Genomic DNA, 22,263 nt, shown 5'->3' with positions numbered 1-22,263 from the left:
TTGAGGGGAACCACACAACAATATAAAAAAAATGGCATGCCCTCCCAACCCTGCCCCCAAAATCTATAACAGACTCTTATGCCCAGATAAGCCAGCCAGAAGTACCAATACCCACCAGCAGTACCCACCAGCAGTATCAGTACCCACCAGCAGTACCAGACAGCAGTACCAGACAGCAGTACCAGTACCAGCAAGCAGAACCAGTACCCGCCAGCAGTACCAGTATCCGTACCCGCCAGCAGTACCAGCCAGCAGCACCAGTACCCACCAGCACCCGCCAGCAGTACCAGTACCAGCAAGCAGTACTAGTACCCGCCAGCAGTACCAGCCAATGGTATCTCCCAGCAGGCAGTACCCAACAGCAGTACCAGCCCTGGAGGACAGCCAGCAGCAGCCACCAATTATAACCACCTGGGGGACAGCAGCAGCCAGCTGCAGGAATCCTGAGGAAGAAGTGAAGATCAAGGTCAGTTGAGATGCAGGTAAACTGCTGTGCATCAGTGTGAAAGCAGCCTTAGGCCCCTTTCACACAATTTTTTTTTCCACACTATTTTTCAGGCGGATCCTTCATTCACCTCTCTAGAGTGGCAGAAGTAAACACTCGTGTCTGCTTACACCCGCCTATCTGCAATCCGATCTGCTTAAAAAACAGAAGGGGATCTGTCCCCTTCTGTCTGAGCAGATCGGAGGGCCATTAGGGTAGAGCGGGCTGCATCCATCTATGCTCTACATATGCAAAGTGGACACAGGCCTGCCATCTGCCCGCTACGCTCATTGTGGCCCGCGACTGGTTACCAAGACGCTAAAGTGGCCCTCGCTCCTCAAAATGTTTGGCACCCCTGTCTTAAAGGAACATTTTTCTGTTGTCATTTTTTCAAATGACAATTTTTTTTTTTTTTTTTGCATTTTAGTCCAAATATGAGATCTGAGGACTTTTTGACCCCAGATCTCATATTTAAGAGGACCTGCTATGCTTTTTTCTATTACAAAGGATGTTTACATTCCTTGTAATAGGAATAAAAGTGACCCAATAAAAAAAAAAAAAAAAAACTGTGAAAAAATAAATAAAATAAACTAAAATCAATGAGAAAAAAACATTTTTTTTAAAGCGCCCCATCCTAACGAGCTCGCGTGCAGAAGCAAAATGCATATGTGAGTAGTGCCCTCATATGAAAACGTGGTCAAACACTCCTCTGTAACGCAAAACATGCAACCTGTAGAATTTTTTCAACGTCACCCATGGAGATTTTTGAGGGTTAAAGTTTGACGCCATTCCATGAGCGGGCGCAATTTTGAAGCATGACATGTTGGGTGTCAATTTACTCGGTGTAACATTATCTTTCTCAATATAAAAAAAAAATGTGGACTAAATTTACTGCTGTCTTATTTTTTTATAAAAAAAAGTGAATTTTTTCCAAAAAAAGTGCGCTTGTAAGACCACTGTGCAAATACGGTGTGAAAATAAGTATTGCAATGATGCCATTTTATTCTCTAGGGTGTTAGAAACAAAACAATATATAATGTTTGGGGGTTCTAAATCATTTTCTAGCAAAAAAAATGTTTTAAACATGTAAACACCTAAATTCCAAAACCAGGCTGGACCTTAAGTGGTTAATGTAAAAAAAATGTTTAGGGTAGAACTCCGCTTTAATGGCTAGGCAACATTTTTAGGGGTACCATTAATCTCTAATAAACAGGCAGGCTGCATTCTGAGTGCACATAAAATGCAGAATTGAAATCAGTGCTCTTTTGGCATTTCCTCCAGGTGATCTATGTTTATAATGTTGGCTGAACCTAAAGTACATTATCAATAATAATTTTTGCTTCTAATGTGAATTAATATTCAGAATCAGGAAACATGTTGAGTGAAAGTCCTCCCTCCCAGTGAATCTATGTGAGAATAACATTACAACCATCTAGTGGAAGTAACAGATACCCAAACTAACTCTCAAATCCTGCTATATGATCTTTAGCCCCATACACATTATCAGTTTTTCTACTGAGTTTTTCCTTCAGATTTAACAAAACCATGTAGTACAAGGGCCGGCTTGATTGCATACAAGTTGAAATTCATAAGGTTTGACCTCATATTATATGGTTTTGGTAAATCTGAAGGAAAAACTTAGCAGAAAATCTGATAGTGTGTATGATGCTTTAGTATAAGTGAAGATATAATGTGACAATTGAGATGTACTATGATTATGTGAAATCAGTGATTTGTTTTTTTTTGTTTTTTTTTTATCGTATTTGCTGTATTGAATCGTAAGCATATTTTTATCAATATGGAAGTTGTTTTATAATTGTTTATATAGCTAAAAATATTCCATGGGTATTGATGGTCTTTTCGTGCTTTCTCAGGGATGTCACTGGTCTCTAGTAAACAGATACACTGTATTCTCAGTGATATCACGGACTCTGGCAAATAAATAGGGTACATCCATAGTGGCATAATCGGTTTCTAATGGTTAGGCTGAATTCTCATGGGTGTCACCAGTCTCCAGTGAATGGATAGGCTACATTTTTTTTGGGGGGGGGGGGGGGGGGGCTGATCTCTAGTGAATGTACAGGCTGCATTCTGAGTGCATGTAAAATGCAACATTTATAACATTGTCACGCCCTTGCATCATTTGATTCAATGCATGATATTTGCCTCAATTGCCTCATCATTTTGTGGTTGTTACCTTCCTGTTATCTTCCTGTTCAGCTATGTAATAAAGCTGTCAACAAACTTCAAGTCTGTCTAATTCTAAATGGGTTTTGCAATCCTATTACCAGTATAGTGCATTAATTAAAGGTTAAATTCATGAGTAGGGATGAGCCGAACACCCCCCGGTTCGGTTCGCACCAGAACTTTCGAACGGACCCCACGTTTGTTACGAACGTTAGAACCCCATTGAAGTCTATGGGACTCGAACGTTCGAAATTAAAAGTGCTAATTTTAACGGCTAATATGCAAGATACTGTCCTAAAAAGGGTTTGGGGACCTGGCTCCTGCCCCAGGGGACATGGGTCAATGCCTAAAATGTTTTTAAAAATGGCCGTTTTGGCGGGAGCACTGATTTTAATGACGATTAAAGTGGAAAAAAAGTGAAATATTTCTTTAAATATGGTGCCTGGGGGGTGTCTGTAGTATGCCTGTGAAGCGCCACGTGTTTCCCGTGTTTAGAACAGTCCCTGCACAAAATGACATTTAACAGAAATAACGTCATTTAAAGCTGCTTGCGGTTTTAATGTTATATCTGGTTCCTGCAATATGGTTGAAAATCATTGAGAAAAATGGCATGGGTAGCCCTCCCTGCCCATTACCAGCCCCTTTGGGTCTTGTACGCATATTAAGGGGAACCCCGTACCCATATTAAAAAAAGGAAATGCGTGTGGCCCCCAGGCCCTATATACTCAGAACAGCAGTATACAGGCGGTGCAAACAAGACAGGGACTGTGTAGGTTTGTTGTGTTAAGTTGAATCTGTTTGTAATTTTCAACTGGTACATTTTTAAAGTGTAGCTCCAGTCAAAAAAACTATTTTTAAGCTTTTTGGAAAACATAGGGAAGGGTTATCACCCCTGTATAATTTGTTTTGTCGTCCATCTTTTTTCATCTCACTTGCTGTTGTCTCCTTCCATTTGCAAGTAGGAGATGTTTGTAAGTTGGATGTTTGAAAGTAGGGGCCTGCCCTATATGCTCTGCAGAAATGGCAGAACAAGGTGTTGGTTTTGCCACAACATTGTAAGCCCTCAAAATGACTCTTGGTGGGCGCTGGAGCGCCCTGCTGTGAACGATTATATCAAGAATTGTAATTACATGACATTGTTGAACAGTGGTAGAAAAATTGACCTTTGGTGGTTGTGGTGCTGGTGCCACAACACTATAAGTCCTCACAGTTACTCTGGGTGGGCACAGGAAGGGGCCCTGCTGTGAAATATTATATCAAGAATTGTAATTACATGTCCCTGTTAAACAGGGGCAGAAAAATTGGGCCTTAGGCACTGGTGCTGGTGCCACGACACTGCAACCTCTCCCATATACTCTAGTTTTATTGCAGGAATTAGCCCTGCTGCAAAGCATTGCATCAAAAATTGTACTTAAACGCCCCTGTTAAACAGGGGCAGAAAAATTGGGCTGATGGCATCACCCAGAACCAGAAATGTTCTTCCAACATATCAGCGGAGGAGGAAGAGGATAGACAATCAACATAACAGGACAGTCACTCAGCATCAGCATAGGCAGTCTTGAAGGGATGTGATATTTTAAAAAAAATTATTCGGTTACATCAGCTTCAGGTGCTTGGTAGCTGTGGGTGATCCAAGACTGATTCATCTTGATGAAGGTCAGTTGATCAACTGATTCGGTGGACAGGCGCACCCTGTGATCGGTAACAAAGCCACCAGCAGCACTGAAGGTGCGTTCCGAAAGAACGCTGGATGCAGGACAGGCCAGTAGCTCAATTGCATACTGTGCAAGCTCTGGCCAGTGATCCATCCTCAAGACCCAGTAAGCCAGAGGATTTTCGGTGGGAAAGGTGTCCAAGTCTGACCTTGCCCCTAGGTATTCCTGCACCATGTAAATCAGACGCTGGCGATGGTTGCTGGAACCGATCATACCTTGGGGCTGCGGACTAAAAAATTGTCTGAAAGCATCAGTCAGATGGCCACCTTCTCCACCGCTCCTTCTGACCGATGCCTCAGCAACACATTGTCCAGGACCAGGAGTTTGTAACCTCCCAGTCTCTGGGAACGCGTTGCACAGACCTTTCTGCAAGGCCTCCCGGAGATGTCTCATCCTCTGCTCCCTCTGCGATGGCAAGATAAGGTCGGCAACCTTACCCTTGTACCGTGGATCAAGGAGAGTGGCCAGCCAGTAATGGTCCCGCTCCTTGATCCGAAGAATACGAGGATCCTTCCGCAGGCTTTGCAGGATCAGGGAGGCCATGCAGCGTAGGTTAGCTGAGGCATTCGGTCCGGAGTCCTCTGGGTCACTAAGGACAACATGATCCGCAGCTACCTCCTCCCAGCCACGTACAAGTCCACGTGTTTCTTGGGACTGTAAATCATCCCTACAAGACTGCTGCTGCTGCTGCTGAGTGCCAGCCTCCACCTCCATGCTGACACAATCATCCTCCTCCTCCTCATCCTCTTCCTGTGTGATGGGTGGCACAGCAGGAACACTGTCTGGATAAAGGGGGCCTTGAGAGGCAAGGAAGGGCCTCTGTTCTGCCTCAAGTGCCCTGTCCATTATTCCACGCAGCGTATGCTCCAAGAGGTGGACAAGAGGTACAGTGTCACTGATGCATGCACTGTCACTGCTCACCATCCTTGTGGCCTCCTCAAACGGTGACAGGACAGTGCATGCATCCCTGATCATGCCCCACTGGCGTGGTGAGAAAAAAACGAGCTCCCCTGACCCTGTCCTGGTGCCGTAGTCGCACAGGTACTCATTGATGGCCCTCTGCTGCGTGTGCAGCCGCTGCAGCATGGCCAACGTGGAGTTCCACCTGGTGGGCATGTCACATATAAGGCGGTTCTTGGGCAGGTTCAACTCCTTTTGGAGCTCAGCCAGCCGAGCACAGGCATTAAATGATCGGCGGAAATGCACACAGACTTTCCTGGCCTGCTTCAGGACATCCTGTAAGCCCGGGTACCTGCCCAAGAACCGCTGCACCACCAGGTTAAGGACGTGAGCTACACAGGGCACATGGGTCAGTTGTCCCTGTCGGAGGGCGGAGAGGAGGTTGGTGCCATTGTCGCAAACCACCATTCCTGTCTAAAGCTGGCGTGGCATCAACCACCTCTCGGCCTGCCCCTGCAGAGCTGACAAAACATCTGCCCCAGTGTGGCTCCTGTCCCCCAAACAAACCAGCGCAAGCACAGCATGGCATCATTTTGCCTGCGTACTTGCGTAGCCCCTGGAGCGCCTACGGAGCACCGCTGGTTCTGAGGACAGACCACTGGAAGAGGCCATGGAGGAAGAAGAAGAGGAGGGGTGGAGGAGAGAGGTGTGTCACAACCAATAGTAGCATTTTGGAAGCGTGGTGGCGGAACAACCTCCAACACTACTGCACCTTGTCCTGCATCCTTCCCAGCTGCCAGAAGAGTGACCCAATGGGCCGTGAAAGACAGGTAACGTCCCTGTCCATGCCTGCTGGACCATGAATCAGCGGTAATATGCACCTTACCGCTGACCGTCCAGTCCAGCGAGGCAAGGACATTGCCTTCCACATGCCGGTAGAGAGCCGGAATCGCCTTCCGTGAGAAAAAGTGGCGTTTGGGGACCTGCCACTGAGGAACCGCACATTGTACAAACTCACGGAAGGGGGCCCAGTCTACCAACTGAAAAGGCAGCAGTTGAAGTGCTAGCAATTTAGCCAAGCTAGCATTCAACCGCTGGGCATGTGGATGGCTGGGAGTGAACATCTTTTGCCGGTCCAGCAGCTGGGGCAGGGACATTTGCCTGCTATAATCGGACGTGGGTGTACTGCTAGCAGAGTGCCCGGAAGCACTTGGCTGTGACACACCTAATTCTACACCTTCATTCCTCTCAGAGCAGGTTTCAGAGAGGACTGAAGGTCTAGTGGGGTTGGAGATGCCAGCTGATGAGGAGCAAGGAGAGGTCCGCTTTGTTCTTTGGTGTGGGTCTTTGAGGTACGCTTGCCAACGAGCTGCATGGCAGGTCAACATATGTCTGGTCAAGCATGTGGTGCCCAAGCGGCTGATATTTTGGCCACGCGAGATACGCTTAAGACATATGTTGCAAATAGCAGCGGTGCGATCTGATGCACTCGTCTCAAAAAAGGCCCACACCAAAGAACTTTTAGAATAACGTGCAGAGGCAGTGCCCTGCACAGGTGGAGCTCTGCGGTGTGATTCAGTCGGTGTGCTGCCCCTAAGCTGGCCCCCGGAGGGCATCCTGCCTCGTTGGACATGTGCCTCCTCCTCCTCCTCCTCCTCTCTCCTACCAGGCACCCACGTGGAGTCAGTGCCCTCATCATCCCCTCCCTCTTCATCGCTGTAGCAAACCTGGCAGTATGCTGCAGCTTGTGGAACATGACTGCCAGATTGCTGTCCTTCTTGAGCATCCCCTCTCTCTGCGCTCACGTTACTGCCTTCCTCTAGCTGAGTGTCATCATCAGAGCCTACAAAACACTGGGCATCCTCCTGGAGCATGTACCCAACACTGTGCTCAAAGAGTTCAGGAGACTCCTTAGGAGGACGTGGTGGGTCTAGGGAAGGAGTCACTGATGATGACATTGAGAGGAGGGAAGACGATGCGTTGGCAGCTGCTTTGCTAGTACCCTGAGACTGGGTGAGAGAGGATGAGGAGGATGAAGAGGGCTTGGTCCTCCACTCTACCAAGTCGTTGGCATGTTGCGGTTCAACATGTCCAGCTGCCGAAAAGAAGGACAAGCGTGTCCCATGGCCACGTGCTGATGACAATGCACCGCGTCCACGACCAGCACTGTTGTCTCTAGACACAGAGCCTGCTTGCCCTCTTTTATCGGCTCGCACCTGTCTGCCTCTCCTTGCTGGCCTTCCAGACATGGTAAAAAAAAGCAGTTGGGTAGTGTATATTGTGCTGGAGGCACACAACACCCACTAACTCCTGCAGATGCCTTTATTATAGAACACCAGAGATAAAGGGGTATATACAGATGTATACTGTGCTGTGCTGGAGGCACACACAACTTCCAATAACTCCTGCAGATGGCAAGTGGGCTCAAATAGAGAAGAGCTATGTAGGTGGATATAGCGGTATGTACTGGGTACAGAGCATGCAGACAGCACACACAAGCTCCTAACACTACTGACTGCAAGCTCTATTATAAAAGATAGATCACTAGCTACATAGGTGAGGTGAATATAGCGGTGTATACTGCGGTCAGGGCACGCAGACAACAACCACTACACAACAGCAAGATCGAAAATCGGCCAATAATGATCGGTGTGTACTGTGTTGAAGGTACACAGAACACCCACTAACTGCTTCAGACGCCAACACACTACACAAGGCCGCCGCGCTGGTGGCCTTATATAGTGTGGGGCGTGCACTACACAGCCTGAGCTGTGGCCAATCATGGCTCTCCTCGCTGCTGGCGCTGCGATTGGCCAAGCATGCAGGGTCACAGTGCATGCTTGGCCAATCATGAGCCAGCAATGCACTGCGCCATTGCAGTGCATTGTGGGCCGTGAGCGCCACACGAATTTGGCGCAAACGGACCATAACGTTCGGACTTCGCCGAACGGGCGAACAGCCGATGTTTGAGTCGAACGTATGTTCGACTCGAACACGAAGCTCATCCCTATTCATGAGTATGTCATTAGCAAATTTATGATAGTTTCTAATGTCAATGTGCTATCACTGAACAAGTATCACTGAACTTATTTGATCATTTACCATTTGAAAATTGTACCTTCATAAGGTACTGTTTAGTGAGAAAATAAGTAAATAACTTTAGATCAGTATGACACAACCACCAATACACAATATCTCACAAAAGTGAGTACACCCCTCACATTTTTGTAAATATTTTATTAAATCTTTTCATGTGACAACACTGAAGAAATTACACTTTACTACAATGTAAAGTAGTGAGTGTACAGCTTGTATAACAGTGCAAATTTGCTGTCCCCTCAAAATAACACAACATACAGCCAGGGGCATTGCTAGGGGGTGGCTATTGGGACTATAGCTCCGAATCTGGGGCACATAGCCCCGAGTCTCTTGCCGCAGGGTCCCTGCCTAACCAGCGGGTTGCGGCTGCTGTGACGGGCAGACTGGCTGCATGAGAAAGGCAGAGGAGAGAAGCGAGCAGAGATTACATCTCTCTCCGCTCGCTCCACATCAGCGCTATTCACAGCCAGGCCTCTTCAATTTGGGAGCGAGGTGTGTCGAGCGGCAGAGAGATAACATCATCTCTCACTGCCCGCCACACATCAGCGCTCTTCCGCCCTCACAGCATGGTGGAGTTGAGGTTATGTGCTTCCTGTCATCGTGGAGCTCCACTTTGCATCCAGACCCCCTTGCTTCAATGTCTGAGGTGCGGCGGGGAGCAGCAAGATGACATAATTTCTCACTGCTCACCCTGCATCACCGCCCTCCTGCTCTAACTAAATGGACCAGTGCTGCAGCGTCAATGCACAATTGGTGGCACTGACTGGCAAGTGACAATCCACATTATTTGGCAAGTGACAACCCACATCTGGTGACCAGTGACGTGACAAGTGGCAATCTGCAAATGGTGCCAGGAGCCAGGAGACGTGGCAAGTGACAATCTGCAACTGGTGGCAGTAGACGTGGCAAGTGAAAATCCACATCTGCTGCCAGGTGAAAATGGCAAGTAACACGCTGCATCTGGTGACAGGCGACAGTGGCAAGTGACACGCTGCATCTGGTGGAGCCGCTTCCACTAATTCTGCCAACGCATCGTCTTCCCTGCCTGGAATACTGTCCTGCGGCCTAGTTTCAAAAGGATCATGCTCTGCTTCAGTATGTCACAGTACATATTGGCATTCATGGTTCCCTCTAAGAACTGTAGCTCTCCACTGCCGGCAGCATTCATGCAACCCCAGGCCATGACACTCCAATCACCATGCTTGACTCCTCCCCTGGTTGTCGACACACACGCTTGACACCATGTGAACCAAATAAGTTGGTCTCATCAGACAACAGGATATGGTTCCAGTAATCCAGTAGTGTGCAGCATATGGTCTGAGCACTGACAGACTGACCCCCCACCCCTTCAACCTCTGCAGCAATGCTGGCAGCACTCATACATCTATTTCCCAAAGACAACCTCTGGTTATGACTCTGAGCACGTGCACTCAACTTCTTTGGTTGACTATGGCAAGGCTTTTTCTGAGTAGAACCTCTCCTGTTAAATTGCTGTATGGTCTTGGCCACTGTGCTGCAGCTAAGTTTCAGGGTCTTGGCAATCTTTCTATAGCCTAGGCCAGATGGCGTAGCTTGGCACCCCAGATGTTTTGGAACTACAATTCCCATGATGCTCATGCACTCTGCAGTGTAGTTGAGCATCATGGGAAATGTAGTTCCAAAACATCTGAGGTGCCAAGGTTCGCCATCACTGGCCTTGGCTATCTTTATGTAGAGCAACAATTATTTTTTTTTCAGATCCTCAGAGAGTTCTTTACCATGAGGTGCCATGTTGAACTTCCATAGACCAGTATGAGAGAGTGAGAGCGATAACACCAAATTGAAAACACCTGCTCCCCATTCCCACCTGAGACCTTGTATCACTAACGAGTCACATGGCATCGGGGAGGGAAAATGGCTAATTGGGCCCAATGTAGACATTTTCACTTATGGGTGTACTCACTTTTGTTGCCAGCAGTTTAGACATTAATGGCTGTGTGTTGAGTTATTTTGAGGGGACAGCAAATTTACATTGTTATACAAGCTGTACACTCACTACTTTACATTATAGCAAAGTGTAATTTCTTCAGTGTTATCACATGAAAAGATATAATAAAATATTTACAAAAATGTGAGGGGTGTACTCACTTTTGCGAGATACTGTATAACACAGTGCCTGATCTTTGTCTACGTTCCTTTAGACTTGGTTAATTTTTTTAACACGTAGAGGCTGTTTACTGCTTAGATCAAAGAAAATGATAATGAATCCAATGAAATTGGGTTTAATTTAAATATCCAATAAGGTGCAGAGAAATAAAAAAAAAAGATTTTTTTGTTAGTGCATGAATGGATATATACGGTAAAATGAACACAGCTTTACCTTATTCACCTGTATTCACTTTGCAAATGTGTATTCACCAGTAGTTTCCTACATATTGCAGGTCACTGATACTTATTTACTGAAATGCCCACATAAAGTATTTTGAAAAATGTTAACTTAAAAATACAATAAATAAAATTACCAAAAAACATAAATGTTCCTAAAGTCTTAAAATTAAAAAATGTATGTATTTCTGAATATGTAATTCAAGACACTGGTCTCATTGGGAAATTTTTCAGTGTATATTTCTGTGCTACAGATATATATTTCATAAACATATCCTCCAATACCTGCATTTTTTACTCCTGACTTTTAGCTTTCTGCTCACTAATAACATACACAGATGGTTAACAATATTGGATAATAATATGTATTTTCTTTTTTTCTTTTTATTATTACAAGGAAAGCAATCAAAAAGACTCAAAATGGTCTGCATTATACAATATATGTATTATAGTAAGCGTTGTATTATCATTAAATATATAATTATTAAAATATTCTATTCTGTCCTAATAATTAATTTTTTTTTTTTTTGGAAGAAAGAGCAAAAACTTACCATCGTGAGAGGTTTTTCAGATACTGAGCACAGTCAACTTTGGATGTGTTATTTAAACTCTTTTGAGGCTGTTTTGCGTCATGGCATGACAGTCCAAGATAAACAACAAACATATGCCGAACCGTTAAAGTATGTCCAGACTATTTTACCTTTTCACTTGCCAAAGTTTACAACATTCCTTACCATCTACAATATGTTCATGTACTTATTTAGCTATATTTGTCAGTTTTATATGTTCTTGGCAGAAGCACAGATTTCTCGATAATACAGTAAGAAAAATACAATAATTAAAGTGATGGTAAAGTCTTGTTTAAAAAAAACAAACAAAAAAAACCAACATATTATACTTACCTGCTCTGTGCTCAGCTCCTACTCTTCTCGGGTCCATCTTTGCTGCCCCTGGCCCCTTCTTCTTTTCAAGTGCCCCCACAGCAAGAAGCTTACTATGAGGGCACCCAAGCTGAGTCACAGCCCTGTCTGTATGTTCAGACACAGGGCCCCGACCCGGCCCTGCCACTTCTCTCCCCTGATTGGATAACTAACTTTGACAGCCACAGGGCCAATGGTGCACTTGCTGTGTCTCAGCCAATCAGGAGGAGATTCCTGGATGGCTAAGACACTTGTGGACATCGCTGGAGAGAGATGGAGCTCAGGTAAGTAATTATGGTGTGCTGGGGAGGCTGCTACACATAGAAAGTGTTTTTATCTTAACGCATTAAGATAAAAACCTTCTGCCTTTACAACTCCTTTAAGGCCTTGTAAATATGGGGTAAATGTGGGTAACTATTGGCACCCCGTTATTATTAAAGTACAACTAAAACACATTTTTTTTTATCAGTTTTTGATAAAGCAGGGGAAGGAATGAGAAGAATGATTAAAAAAATGTGGCAGCTTGGTAACATGTCAATACTATAGATCAGTGTTTCTCAACCATTTTCAGTCAAGGCATCCTTTAAAAATGATGGACAGTCTCTAAAATATAAAAGCTATTCTAATAGTTTTACATAATGCAGCAACATCCACAAATCCAAGTATGACAAAACATTAGAGGTGATTTATTCTTCAAAAGCAAATACACTTTTGCAAACTGGTACTGGCTATTATTCCAATGTTTCTCTTCTCAATTTTTCTCCATCACTCGGCCAATGTGACTGCAACACTGATGGAGAGGGTCAAACAAGGATGCTATGCAGGGGATGCCATTGGTTGTTAAAACGCTGACAGCTAAAAGATTGTAAAAGTGCACAATGAAACAAAAAACACAGTCACTTCCAGTGCTAATAGGTCTTCCAAGGTGAGGAGTAACACATCAGATAAAATGGTGGTGTGAAAGATATATATGGTATCCCAGAACTAGGTGGATGCTGCCTTCCTCAGATGGGGTAAACTGAAAGGAACTACAAGAAAAACAGAAATGGAAGGCGCGCACACCTAGTGCATTACAAGAGATAATATAATAAGAAATTTTTGTATAAAAGTAGGTACTCACAGAATGAAACTGACAAAAGGCCATAAACACAGTGCATGAACAAAAAAAAAAAGGGCACAGCTATGGGAGCCGGGTTCACCTCAAGTTATGTCAACCTTTTTTTATGGGGTATTGGGAGCAGTTCTACATCCAGTCCAATAATCCCTTGGGGGTGAACCTGGTCCATTATGTTTGCTATATTGATAATATATCCTGATCATCTGGGATGGTGATGATAGCCAGTTGGAAGCATTCTTGGCCCATTGTCAGAACAATCCCTTTGGGACTGAATTTACCCATGTGCTTGATAGCCAGAAGTTGGTATTTTTAGATCTTGAACTGATGGTGGATGATGAATCGTGTATTTTTTCTTGTACCCATTTCAAACCATCAGCAAGTAATTGATACCTTCATGCGCGCAGCAATCCCCACCCCCAATGGATCAAAAACGTCAGTTTTGTTGGCTCCAAAGGACCTGCTCTCGTCTAAAAGGTTATAATGAACAGAGCAATGTACTGAGTAAAACATTTATGGAAAAGGGCTATGATCCGGGCACCATTGAAGGTGAGCACACCACCATTGAAGATGCACACACAAAATATAGGAAATACACTGAGTTCGCCGGGAAGGTGATGGGAATGGCTCAGGCAAGGAAAATACTGGTACTTGCAGCCATTCTGATGTGATTTTTAACGCTCTCTACACAAACAAGCCCTTCCCTATTAAGCAGATCATAGAAAAATATTGGTGTATTCTCCACCGTGATCCTTGTTTGACCAATGTCATTCCAGAACACCCGAATGTCATTTTTCGTAGACCCAAGGACTTATGGGGACATATTGCTCCAAGCAGAGTCCATAAACCCAAAACTGTGGCCAACCAATGTTGGAGCAGTTTATTTGACCAAAAGGGTAGCTTTAAGTGTGGTGTCCCCAACTGTGGAGCATGCCAATACATGTGGCATAGGAAGAAGGAGGTTACAGGTAGTGATAGCCAAACCCATGCCATTCAGCAATTCATCAATTGTGCTTCACAATTTGTAGTATATTGCCTGATATGCCCATGTGGCCTTCCTTACGCAGGCCGCACCATCTGGGCTTTACACACACGGTTTGTGGAGCATAAAAGGAATATACTCAAAAGTGTTGACAACCATTCACTACCATTAAATTTTCTTCATCAACATGATCATAATCCATCTGGTCTTAGGCTACTTGGCTTGGAAGTTGTGGGCGAGGATGCCGATTACTGGCAGGTGCTTTCGGAGACTTTGTAGAAGAGAAACCTTTCGGATACATTGTTTAGGAGCCTTATCGCCTAGGGGTCTGAAAGTGGGGTTGGATGTTCAGACTCTTATGTGACCCCCTCTTCCCCATCTGTTTTTATTCTGTTTTGTGTTTTTTACCTTCATGTGGGTGTTCCTCCAGGAGCTCATTATACCAACATGTCCTGTCTCTTTGGTTTGGTTTCTTTTTTACTTCTTTTTCATCCAAGTTTTTGTGTACATTGTTATCTTTATTTTTATTTTCATATTCATATATTATTATTATTATTACATTTATTATTTGCATCTACCATTTTTCTTAATGACTAGTTGCTATTAATTACCAATTACTATAGCAACAAACTTTTATAGATTTTATTCAAGGGTTGGCTTTTACGTACTCCAGTGCTCAGCACTTTTCATTAATTGCTACACATTGAGGAATCATTATTAAGCCGCGTACACACGGGCGGACTGTATGGCCTACTTAGTCCGTCGAAACACATTTCAGCGGACAGTCTGCTCGTGTGTGGGCTTCAGCGGACTTTTTCAGCGTGCAGTCTGGCGTACTAAGTATTTCGGATTTTTCGAAATACTGTCTGTCATACTTTGGTTTCAGCGGACAATCCACTCGTCAGTAGGCTAGTTCGACGGACTAAGAATGGCGCATGCTCAGAAAGGATTTACACGGCGAAAGGTTGCATTGCTGTGTATTGGACTTCCTATTTCTAGTCCCGTCGTACGTGCCATCGCGCAAGCTTTCGACGGACTGTTTGTGCATCCGTGTGTGGTCAAGTCCGTTCATTCGAAAGTAGGACGGACTGTCCGTCGGATTGTATGACGGACTAAGTAGGCCATACAATCCGCCCGTGTGTACGCGGCTTTATTGTTGTGCAAAATTCGTTGCAATAAAAAAATTCAATATTTTTATTTTTATTTCAGAAATATATTATTTTTTTCATTAATGTATTATATTTTTTGTGGTCCAATTTTGTCAGAGAATTATTATTATTTTTTTATTTTTTTTATATCATTTTTTAATAAGATTTTTGAAAAAATGTATTGGAATTTTCTTTTCCTTCCATCTATCATTGCTCATTCATGTCCATGGGGACACATTTACATTGCTCCTGTCCCGGAAATGATGTCACTTCTTGTCATCAGTCATCTTCCTGTGTTTTGGGGAAGTGGATTCCCCCTGGCACTGCATTGGTTCCCTGATCAGTGCACTGCAGTGGGGATGATCCGCTGGCGTCTTTTGGGGTTTTCCCCCCCGTCCCTGCCATTTCTGAAGCTTCCAGTCGGGTGATCCCAGTGTGCAGGTTTTGAACACCTCTGAGTGCCCAACTCCCCCCCCCCCCCCAGCTACTTCAGGCATGGAGGGATGAGACATGGATTGACTCACTTATCCTTCCTTTATGCATCCTTTTTTGCTCTTTTGCTTATTTATTTTTTTCTACACCTGTATTCATATGAGTAAATATAAATTAATGTGCAATTTATCATGGCTTTGAATGAATCATCATTATTGTTTATTTGTATACTTATGATGGAGTTTTTTGTTTTGGATATAGGTTTTTGAGATGAATTTTTTTCATTTTTACATTAGTGCGAATATATATATATATATATATATATATATATATATACATATATACACACATATACACACTGTATTATTCAATTTCTTATTAATTTATCTACATTATTTTTTTTTGTTTTGCATAAACAGTTTATTGAATTTTTCACGGTAATACAAACAATTTATTTTGTTTGTGTTTTTTTTTTTTTTGTGTGTTTTTTTTCTTTTTGTTTTCCTGCCCATTTGAGGGCATGGCTCTTTTTGACACACAATTTTCAATTCTACTATTCCCTATAAAAGTGTTTGCCCTTCGTGTACAAGACTGGCCTAGCTCTGCAGAAGGGGGTTTGCCCCAAAACGCATTTTCTGTGCTTGTCCATGCACTGTGTTTATGGTCTTTTGTCAATTGCATTTTGTGAGTACCCACTTTTATACAAAAGTATCTTATTATTAAATTATCTCCGGTAATGTACTAGGTGTGCGTGCCTTTCATTTTTGTTTTTATTGTAGTGCACAAGGAAAACCTGTGGCTTAGTGCCACTAAAAAGGCAGCCTTCATCCACACGCCGGCTTGTATACAATTTTTGGGCCTTTTATAGGCATGTTGTCAAGGTTCCTCTGAAGAAACCTCAAGGCACCCAGGTTGAAATAGGCTGCTGTAGAGTAAAATGTCTGTCAGTTTTTGATATCCAGGGCTTGAATAGAGAGATGTGCCCTCAGTTTCTGCCCCTTCTGATTTATGATTCAGTGTAGCGCTTACATTAATTATGACCCTTTAAATGCTTAGTCCTCCTTTTACTCACATTTTCCCAAAAGTATTACATGCAACAACATTAATTTAATGATCAATGTGCATTTAGAACTATGTGCATGTAGAACATGAAAAAATATTGTAGTTGCTTCCAAGTTCCTAGTACCTACATCCCAAATTTGCTTATATATAACCAGAAAAATTGGCACCAGGGGACTTTTATGGTAGTCTAGTTGTATAAACTACAGTGGTATATACTGTTTAAAATTGAAATGTTTATTATATATCCTGCTAAAAGTTATACAGTAAGAATATCAATATTCAAAATAACCAATTGCCTCCAAGAAGATCCTGTCCACCAAATATCTATCCAAATTGATGTAATTGCTCAAACAACTATACACATTTATGTCAAAGATTAAACATAGGTATAATCATCTTTCATGTGTATGTTATAACCAAAATATATTGAGACAGAATTTGTGCAGTCTCAACAAGTTCCATGGAGCATATGTATTGGATAGATAGATGGAGGTGATATTATATTGTATATATAACACTTGTTTACATAGCAATAAAACCTTTGGCTTGCCAAACTGACAAGGGTCAGCTCAGTGCCAATGTATTTGGGAAAATTGCAGGAGCTCACCACCATCCAGACCAGTAAAGATCCCTGCTCTGCATGCTGGGGAATGTGCCTTTCTTCTTCTGAAGCCACCTTGACATACACAAAATATTATTTGAGTACCAGAAGCATATCTATCTTTTTTTTGTTTGTTTTTTGTTTTATATGGTGGTCTACCAGGATGACACTATAAGCAGCTGCTGTTTTGACAGCAAGGCTCCAGCTGTCAGTCGCTGTCCATTAGTACAACAGGGCTGGCCAGGGGGAACATGACAGCCAAACTAACAAATTGGCCACATCGGCATGGATCTGCTTCCTTGCTGGGCTTGGTGAGAATAAAAAAAAAGCAGAAGGGGAACTGGCAAGATCACCAGGTATATCTGATTTATTGAAGTACCAAACAAGCAGTTTAGACTTAGTTTAAAGTGGTTGTAAACCTCAGATATGAAATATGAACAAAGCATGTCTTTCGCTTGTGTGTACTTGTTTCTGTCCAAAGCGCTGAGTGTAATTTCTGTCTGCTGTCCCATTCTGCTGTTATTTGCATGAGTCACCTCTGACAGGTTTTCTTGGTACAAGAGATAAAAAGGTGATAGAGGAAGAGAGCTCCTGCACACAGCCTATGATTGATAGCCACAACTGTGCATGTTCTCCATGCATTTTGAGGAGGGGGAGTGTCCCTTCTCTCCAATCAGGGCTCAGAGCTCTCTCCACTGAGATCTTCACTGTGAGAATTTAGATCCCCTGCTTTTCTGAGCTGGCTGATCCTGTGTAAATTCCGGAACTTGAACAGCCATAGAGAAGAGAAAACTACACAGATAAACGTGTACAACTTATGTAGGAAGATTTATTTAATTTCATCTGATGTTAGTTACTTCTCTTGGTATGCAGTATGTTAGGTTTTTCAACCATATTAGCCAAAAGGACATAACAGGCAAATATATGGGATTATATATTTGGGGGTAATATACTGTAAATGTTTAAATTATTTAAAGTTTTAGACTTGTGTGTGCAGACTAATGCAGAATGTGTGTGTTTTTATGGGTTCTGTAACAATTAGCATATCTTTATAAACTGTTGTAGTAAATTTTAGCAGTGCAGCTAGAGGTGAGGGTGTTTTTCTTTTTGGTTACAAGTATTCTGCAAGGTCTGGTAGTAGGTGAACTGTAGCCACCAGCACTGATCAGTGTATTGTGACAGCATGGAAGTCTCCCCGCTGTCAGAATACAATTACTCAGTGGAAGTATTTTCCCATCCACCTGAAATGTGCGGATGGAGGAATCGGATCATTTATTTTCACTCAACCTGCTGGTTGACGCATATTAAAAAAAATGACCAATGTACAGGCTGTCTAACAGTGCTGAGTTAACAAAATCTGCTTTTATTTGTTAAAAATTTGGTTCAAAATTGAGAATTGATCTGCAGTTACAAGTTATAAGTGCTACATTTATGGTACAAGCCATGTGATGCCCTGACAGTTCAGTTGGGGGTACAAGCAACTGTGATAATTATCATTCACAGCATGCCATGACTGTAATGCCCTATACATTCCGACGGCAAAATCCGTTGGATTTTTTTCCGATGGATTTTGACCCAAACTTGTCTTGCATACACACAATCGCACAAAGTTGTCAGAAAATGCGATCGTTCAGAATGAGGTGATTTAAACCACAGACAACGGGACTATAAAGAGGCCAGTAGCCAATAGCTTTCGTGTTGTAATTTATTCTGAGCATGTGTGGCACTTTGCGCATCGGAATTGTATACATACGATCAGAATTAAAACAATCGGATTTTTAAATTTTAGATCCAGATCTCAAACTTTGTGTGTCGGAAATTCCAACAGACAAAAGTCCGATGGAGCCCACACACGATCGGAATTTCCGACAACACAGTCTGATCGTACATTTTCCGTCGGAAGGTCTGACCGTGTGTACAGGGCATAACTGTTTTGGGAAACAGTTAAATAGATGGGTTTAGTTCAGTGTAATATTTCAAACAAGTAGAATGAACTCACCAATATAAAATGTTCCAGTCTGTTACTGAACAACTTGTGCATGTGATTTCCTAACTGTTTTGATGCTCCCACAGGATGTTGTTGAGCAACTGGTCTGACTAATGTTTCTGGAGAAAATAAATGTTGAATTTATACCTGTAGCGCTGGGATTTTTGCCATGTAATGCTATTAGATTAGTATTTGGCTCACTCTAGTGGCCAGAACATTTATGCTTCTTGCGTCTTTGTCTGTTTACACATCAGAACATGCTGTAAAGCATGTACAGGAAGTGACTTAAAGTTTTATCTGGAAAAGACTTACTTACCCACAGTGCCTTACTTACCTACCCATGAGGTCAAGTGGAAGAACTGCATGCTGGGTAGGGAAATAAAAGGTCCAGCATGGCCATGCTTGCTCTCTTCTTCCTGAGATGCTTGACCTGCCTGCAGGGAACTGTGTGGGAGTGTTCTGAAGAGCGTGGCCTGTTCGGTGGGGAACTAAGTGGATGCCACTGGAGAGGTGTTGGACACAGAGGGCTGGAACAGCGTGTGACCGGGTCGGAGGATACAAGAAGCCTGAAGGAGCCTGACAAGAACCATCATTCATCTGACGGAGTGGTGCGGTGTGTAGGAGCCCCTAAAATCAGGACTGAGAGGGCTGTTGCCCAGAATTTATATAAAGCACCTAACACGATATAGACTAGTTTGAGGCCTGCAATTCCACAGAACAGTCTCATGTAATTAGACTGTGTTCGCCAGGCTTTAAAGCCTGTACTCCACTAGATATTGACTGACGGTCCAGGTGTATTCTCACAGAAGGAAGTTATAAGTGTGTTGCATAACTAGAATTGCTGTTATCCACTACTTTATGTTGCTTTACAATTTGCTAACCCTCTGGAATACAAATACTGCAATATAATGGCTAGCTGAAGAAAGAAGACAAGACACTATACAAATTTCTGTAAGGCCTTGTGTTTCTGCTACATACAAAGGACTGCATTACACCGCAGAGGGAGCTCTTGATCAACTATAGGCTTGTGCAATTCGTTTCATAACGAATCGAAATTTGGACGAATTTTGCATCTTTCGGACATTCGGATGCATCCGAATGTCCGAATAAAAAAACAACGAATAACAACGAATACGAAAGAAATATAACGAATGAATTCGAATGAATTCAAATGAATTTGGTAATTCTTTAAAGATCTAATGAAACAAAAGGTCAGCTCAAATAAATCTTATAGTCCAATCAGCTAATTAATTTTGTGTCGGAGGTTGGATTACAAACCTCCTGCAAACACTGCAGCTGCTGACTTAATAAACACACTTACCTGTCCAGGGCGCCTGCGATGTCGGCCGCCCGAGGCCGACCCGTCCCTCGGCTCTCGGGTCCCGGCGCCGCCATTCCCTCTAAGGGAAACAGGCAGTGGAGCCTTATGGCTTCACTGCCCGTTTCCTACTGCGCATGCGCGAGTCCCGCAGCACTTTCTGAATGGGACGCGCTGTGTTCTGGAACACACAGTTCCCAGAACACAGCGCGACCCATTACCCAGAAGACGCCGCGACGAGGAGAGAAGACAGAAGATCTCCGCGGAGGAGGAAGAGGAAGATTAGGATTATGTGCCTAGCAACAGGCATTTCTGGTAAGTAAAAAAAAAAAATTTTTTTCATTATTTTTTTTTAGATTTTTTTTTTATTTTTAATATTTTTTTGTTTTCAGGGTGGCCCTCCACTTTAAGGTATAATTGGCATGAGGCTTGTTTATTCTTATAGCAGGTGGAGCAACGGATACCCAGGTAATAAGAGGTACAATATATGTATGTTGCTACTGTTGGATTGTTCCTAGTTATTGGGTTTTCACACCAACTCTGTTAGCGGTGTCAAGTGGGCTGAGCCAATTCATTGGGGGTGGAAAAGCAGAGTAAAGGCCCAATCAATTACCAGCAGCTCCTTAGGAGGTGTCACGTACCTGGTGATGGAGCCTGATATGCAGAGGACGGCCTCTCTTACAACTCTGACTTGGAGCCCCTGATAGAGCTGACAGGAAGCACCGAGCTGCAGAGTTGCACGAGTGCCTGGTGGGATCGCCGAACCTGGAGCTGGATCGGAGCACTCGGCCGGGCTGTAGAGGTGTCTGTAGAACTCCCAGAGCAGTGATAGGCAGGTAGCTGGAACAAGTAGACAACTGATCTCCACAGGCAGGAGTGCAGGTGCAGCAGAAGGGATGGTGGCACCCTCAAGGCTGAAGAGAAGGCAAGTACAGGCAGGCCGGGTCATACACAACGGGCACGTCAGGAACAGGGGCTGAAGCAGAATCAGATTACAGGCCAGGTCGTCAACAGGCTGGCAGCGGAGTAGCAGAAGGAGCAGGCAGGTGCGGAGTGGGGGACAAGCCGGGGTCGGATGCAGGCAGGAAACAGGAACGTCAGGAAGCAAGCCTGGTCACAACAGGAACAGAAGTCAGGTAGCTAATTGCAGGTTACACAGGGAACGCTGTAGAGCAGACAGCACTGAGCCTGGAAACTGGCTGAGTTTAAATAGCCTGTTTGGGCGGACAAAGCTGTCACATGGTGCGTGCACACTAATGGCATCCTGACAGGGGCAGAGGTAATAGGTCATCTTCTTCTGCAGCCATCTTGGGTGCTGGCATGCCCTTCCTGACAGGAAGAGGTAACAGGTCGTCTTCTTTGGCAGCCATCTTGGGTGCTGGCATGCCCTTCCTGACAGGAGGTCAGTGCTACATACCTAAAACTTTTTACACTTTCATTTATTAAATGAAACTCCTATAAAATAGGGCAAGCTAAATTCCATTTCTGTAAGCATACTATTACAATGTTAACATAATTCTAAATATTAAGTCCTTAAAAATAGTAAATGGTGGATAAATGTACATTATACATGTCTAAAGAGCCTACATCCAAGCTGATATTGATATTAACCATTTTGCGCCATACCAGTAGGTCGCAGGATTGGAAGGGTGATACCTCGGTCATCGCTGAATTTTTTCAGCCATCGATTTCCTTCACTGTAGTGGCCTGTACACACGATCAGACATTTTCGACAACAAAATCCATGTTTTTTTTCCGACGGATGTTGGTTCAAACTTGTCTTGCATACACACGGTCACACCTTTTCTCCCCATGTGAATTAATTATAGGTATACTTGGCACACAGATATTTGATGTGAGAAATAGTAATATGAAACATTGCTTGGAAGTGTCATACATTTGTCTTTTTTGGCAGAGTTCCGAGCTGAAGTCATTATTTTTTTCCCCTCT

The 22,263-nt window shown here is 43.5% G+C and overlaps 1 long non-coding RNA gene across 1 annotated transcript in view; it reads right to left on the bottom strand.

The window, feature by feature from the left end:
- Nucleotides 1-11,378, bottom strand: part of LOC143930241 (uncharacterized) — a 55,013-nt gene extending 43,635 nt beyond the window's left edge. The window contains exon 1 of the long non-coding RNA XR_013262733.1: nucleotides 11,301-11,378. This is a non-coding gene — a long non-coding RNA (uncharacterized LOC143930241). The remainder of the gene's footprint in view (nucleotides 1-11,300) is intronic.
- Between the last annotated feature and the right edge of the window lie 10,885 nt (nucleotides 11,379-22,263).

This window comes from Lithobates pipiens, unplaced genomic scaffold (genome assembly GCF_037356315.1).
Source record: "Lithobates pipiens isolate NorthernLeopardFrog02 unplaced genomic scaffold, aLitPip1_a1.2 Scaffold_25, whole genome shotgun sequence".
Classification (NCBI taxonomy): domain Eukaryota; kingdom Metazoa; phylum Chordata; class Amphibia; order Anura; family Ranidae; genus Lithobates; species Lithobates pipiens.
The sequence above is the reverse complement of the archived record's forward strand: the minus strand, read 5'-3'. Positions and strand labels throughout refer to the sequence as shown.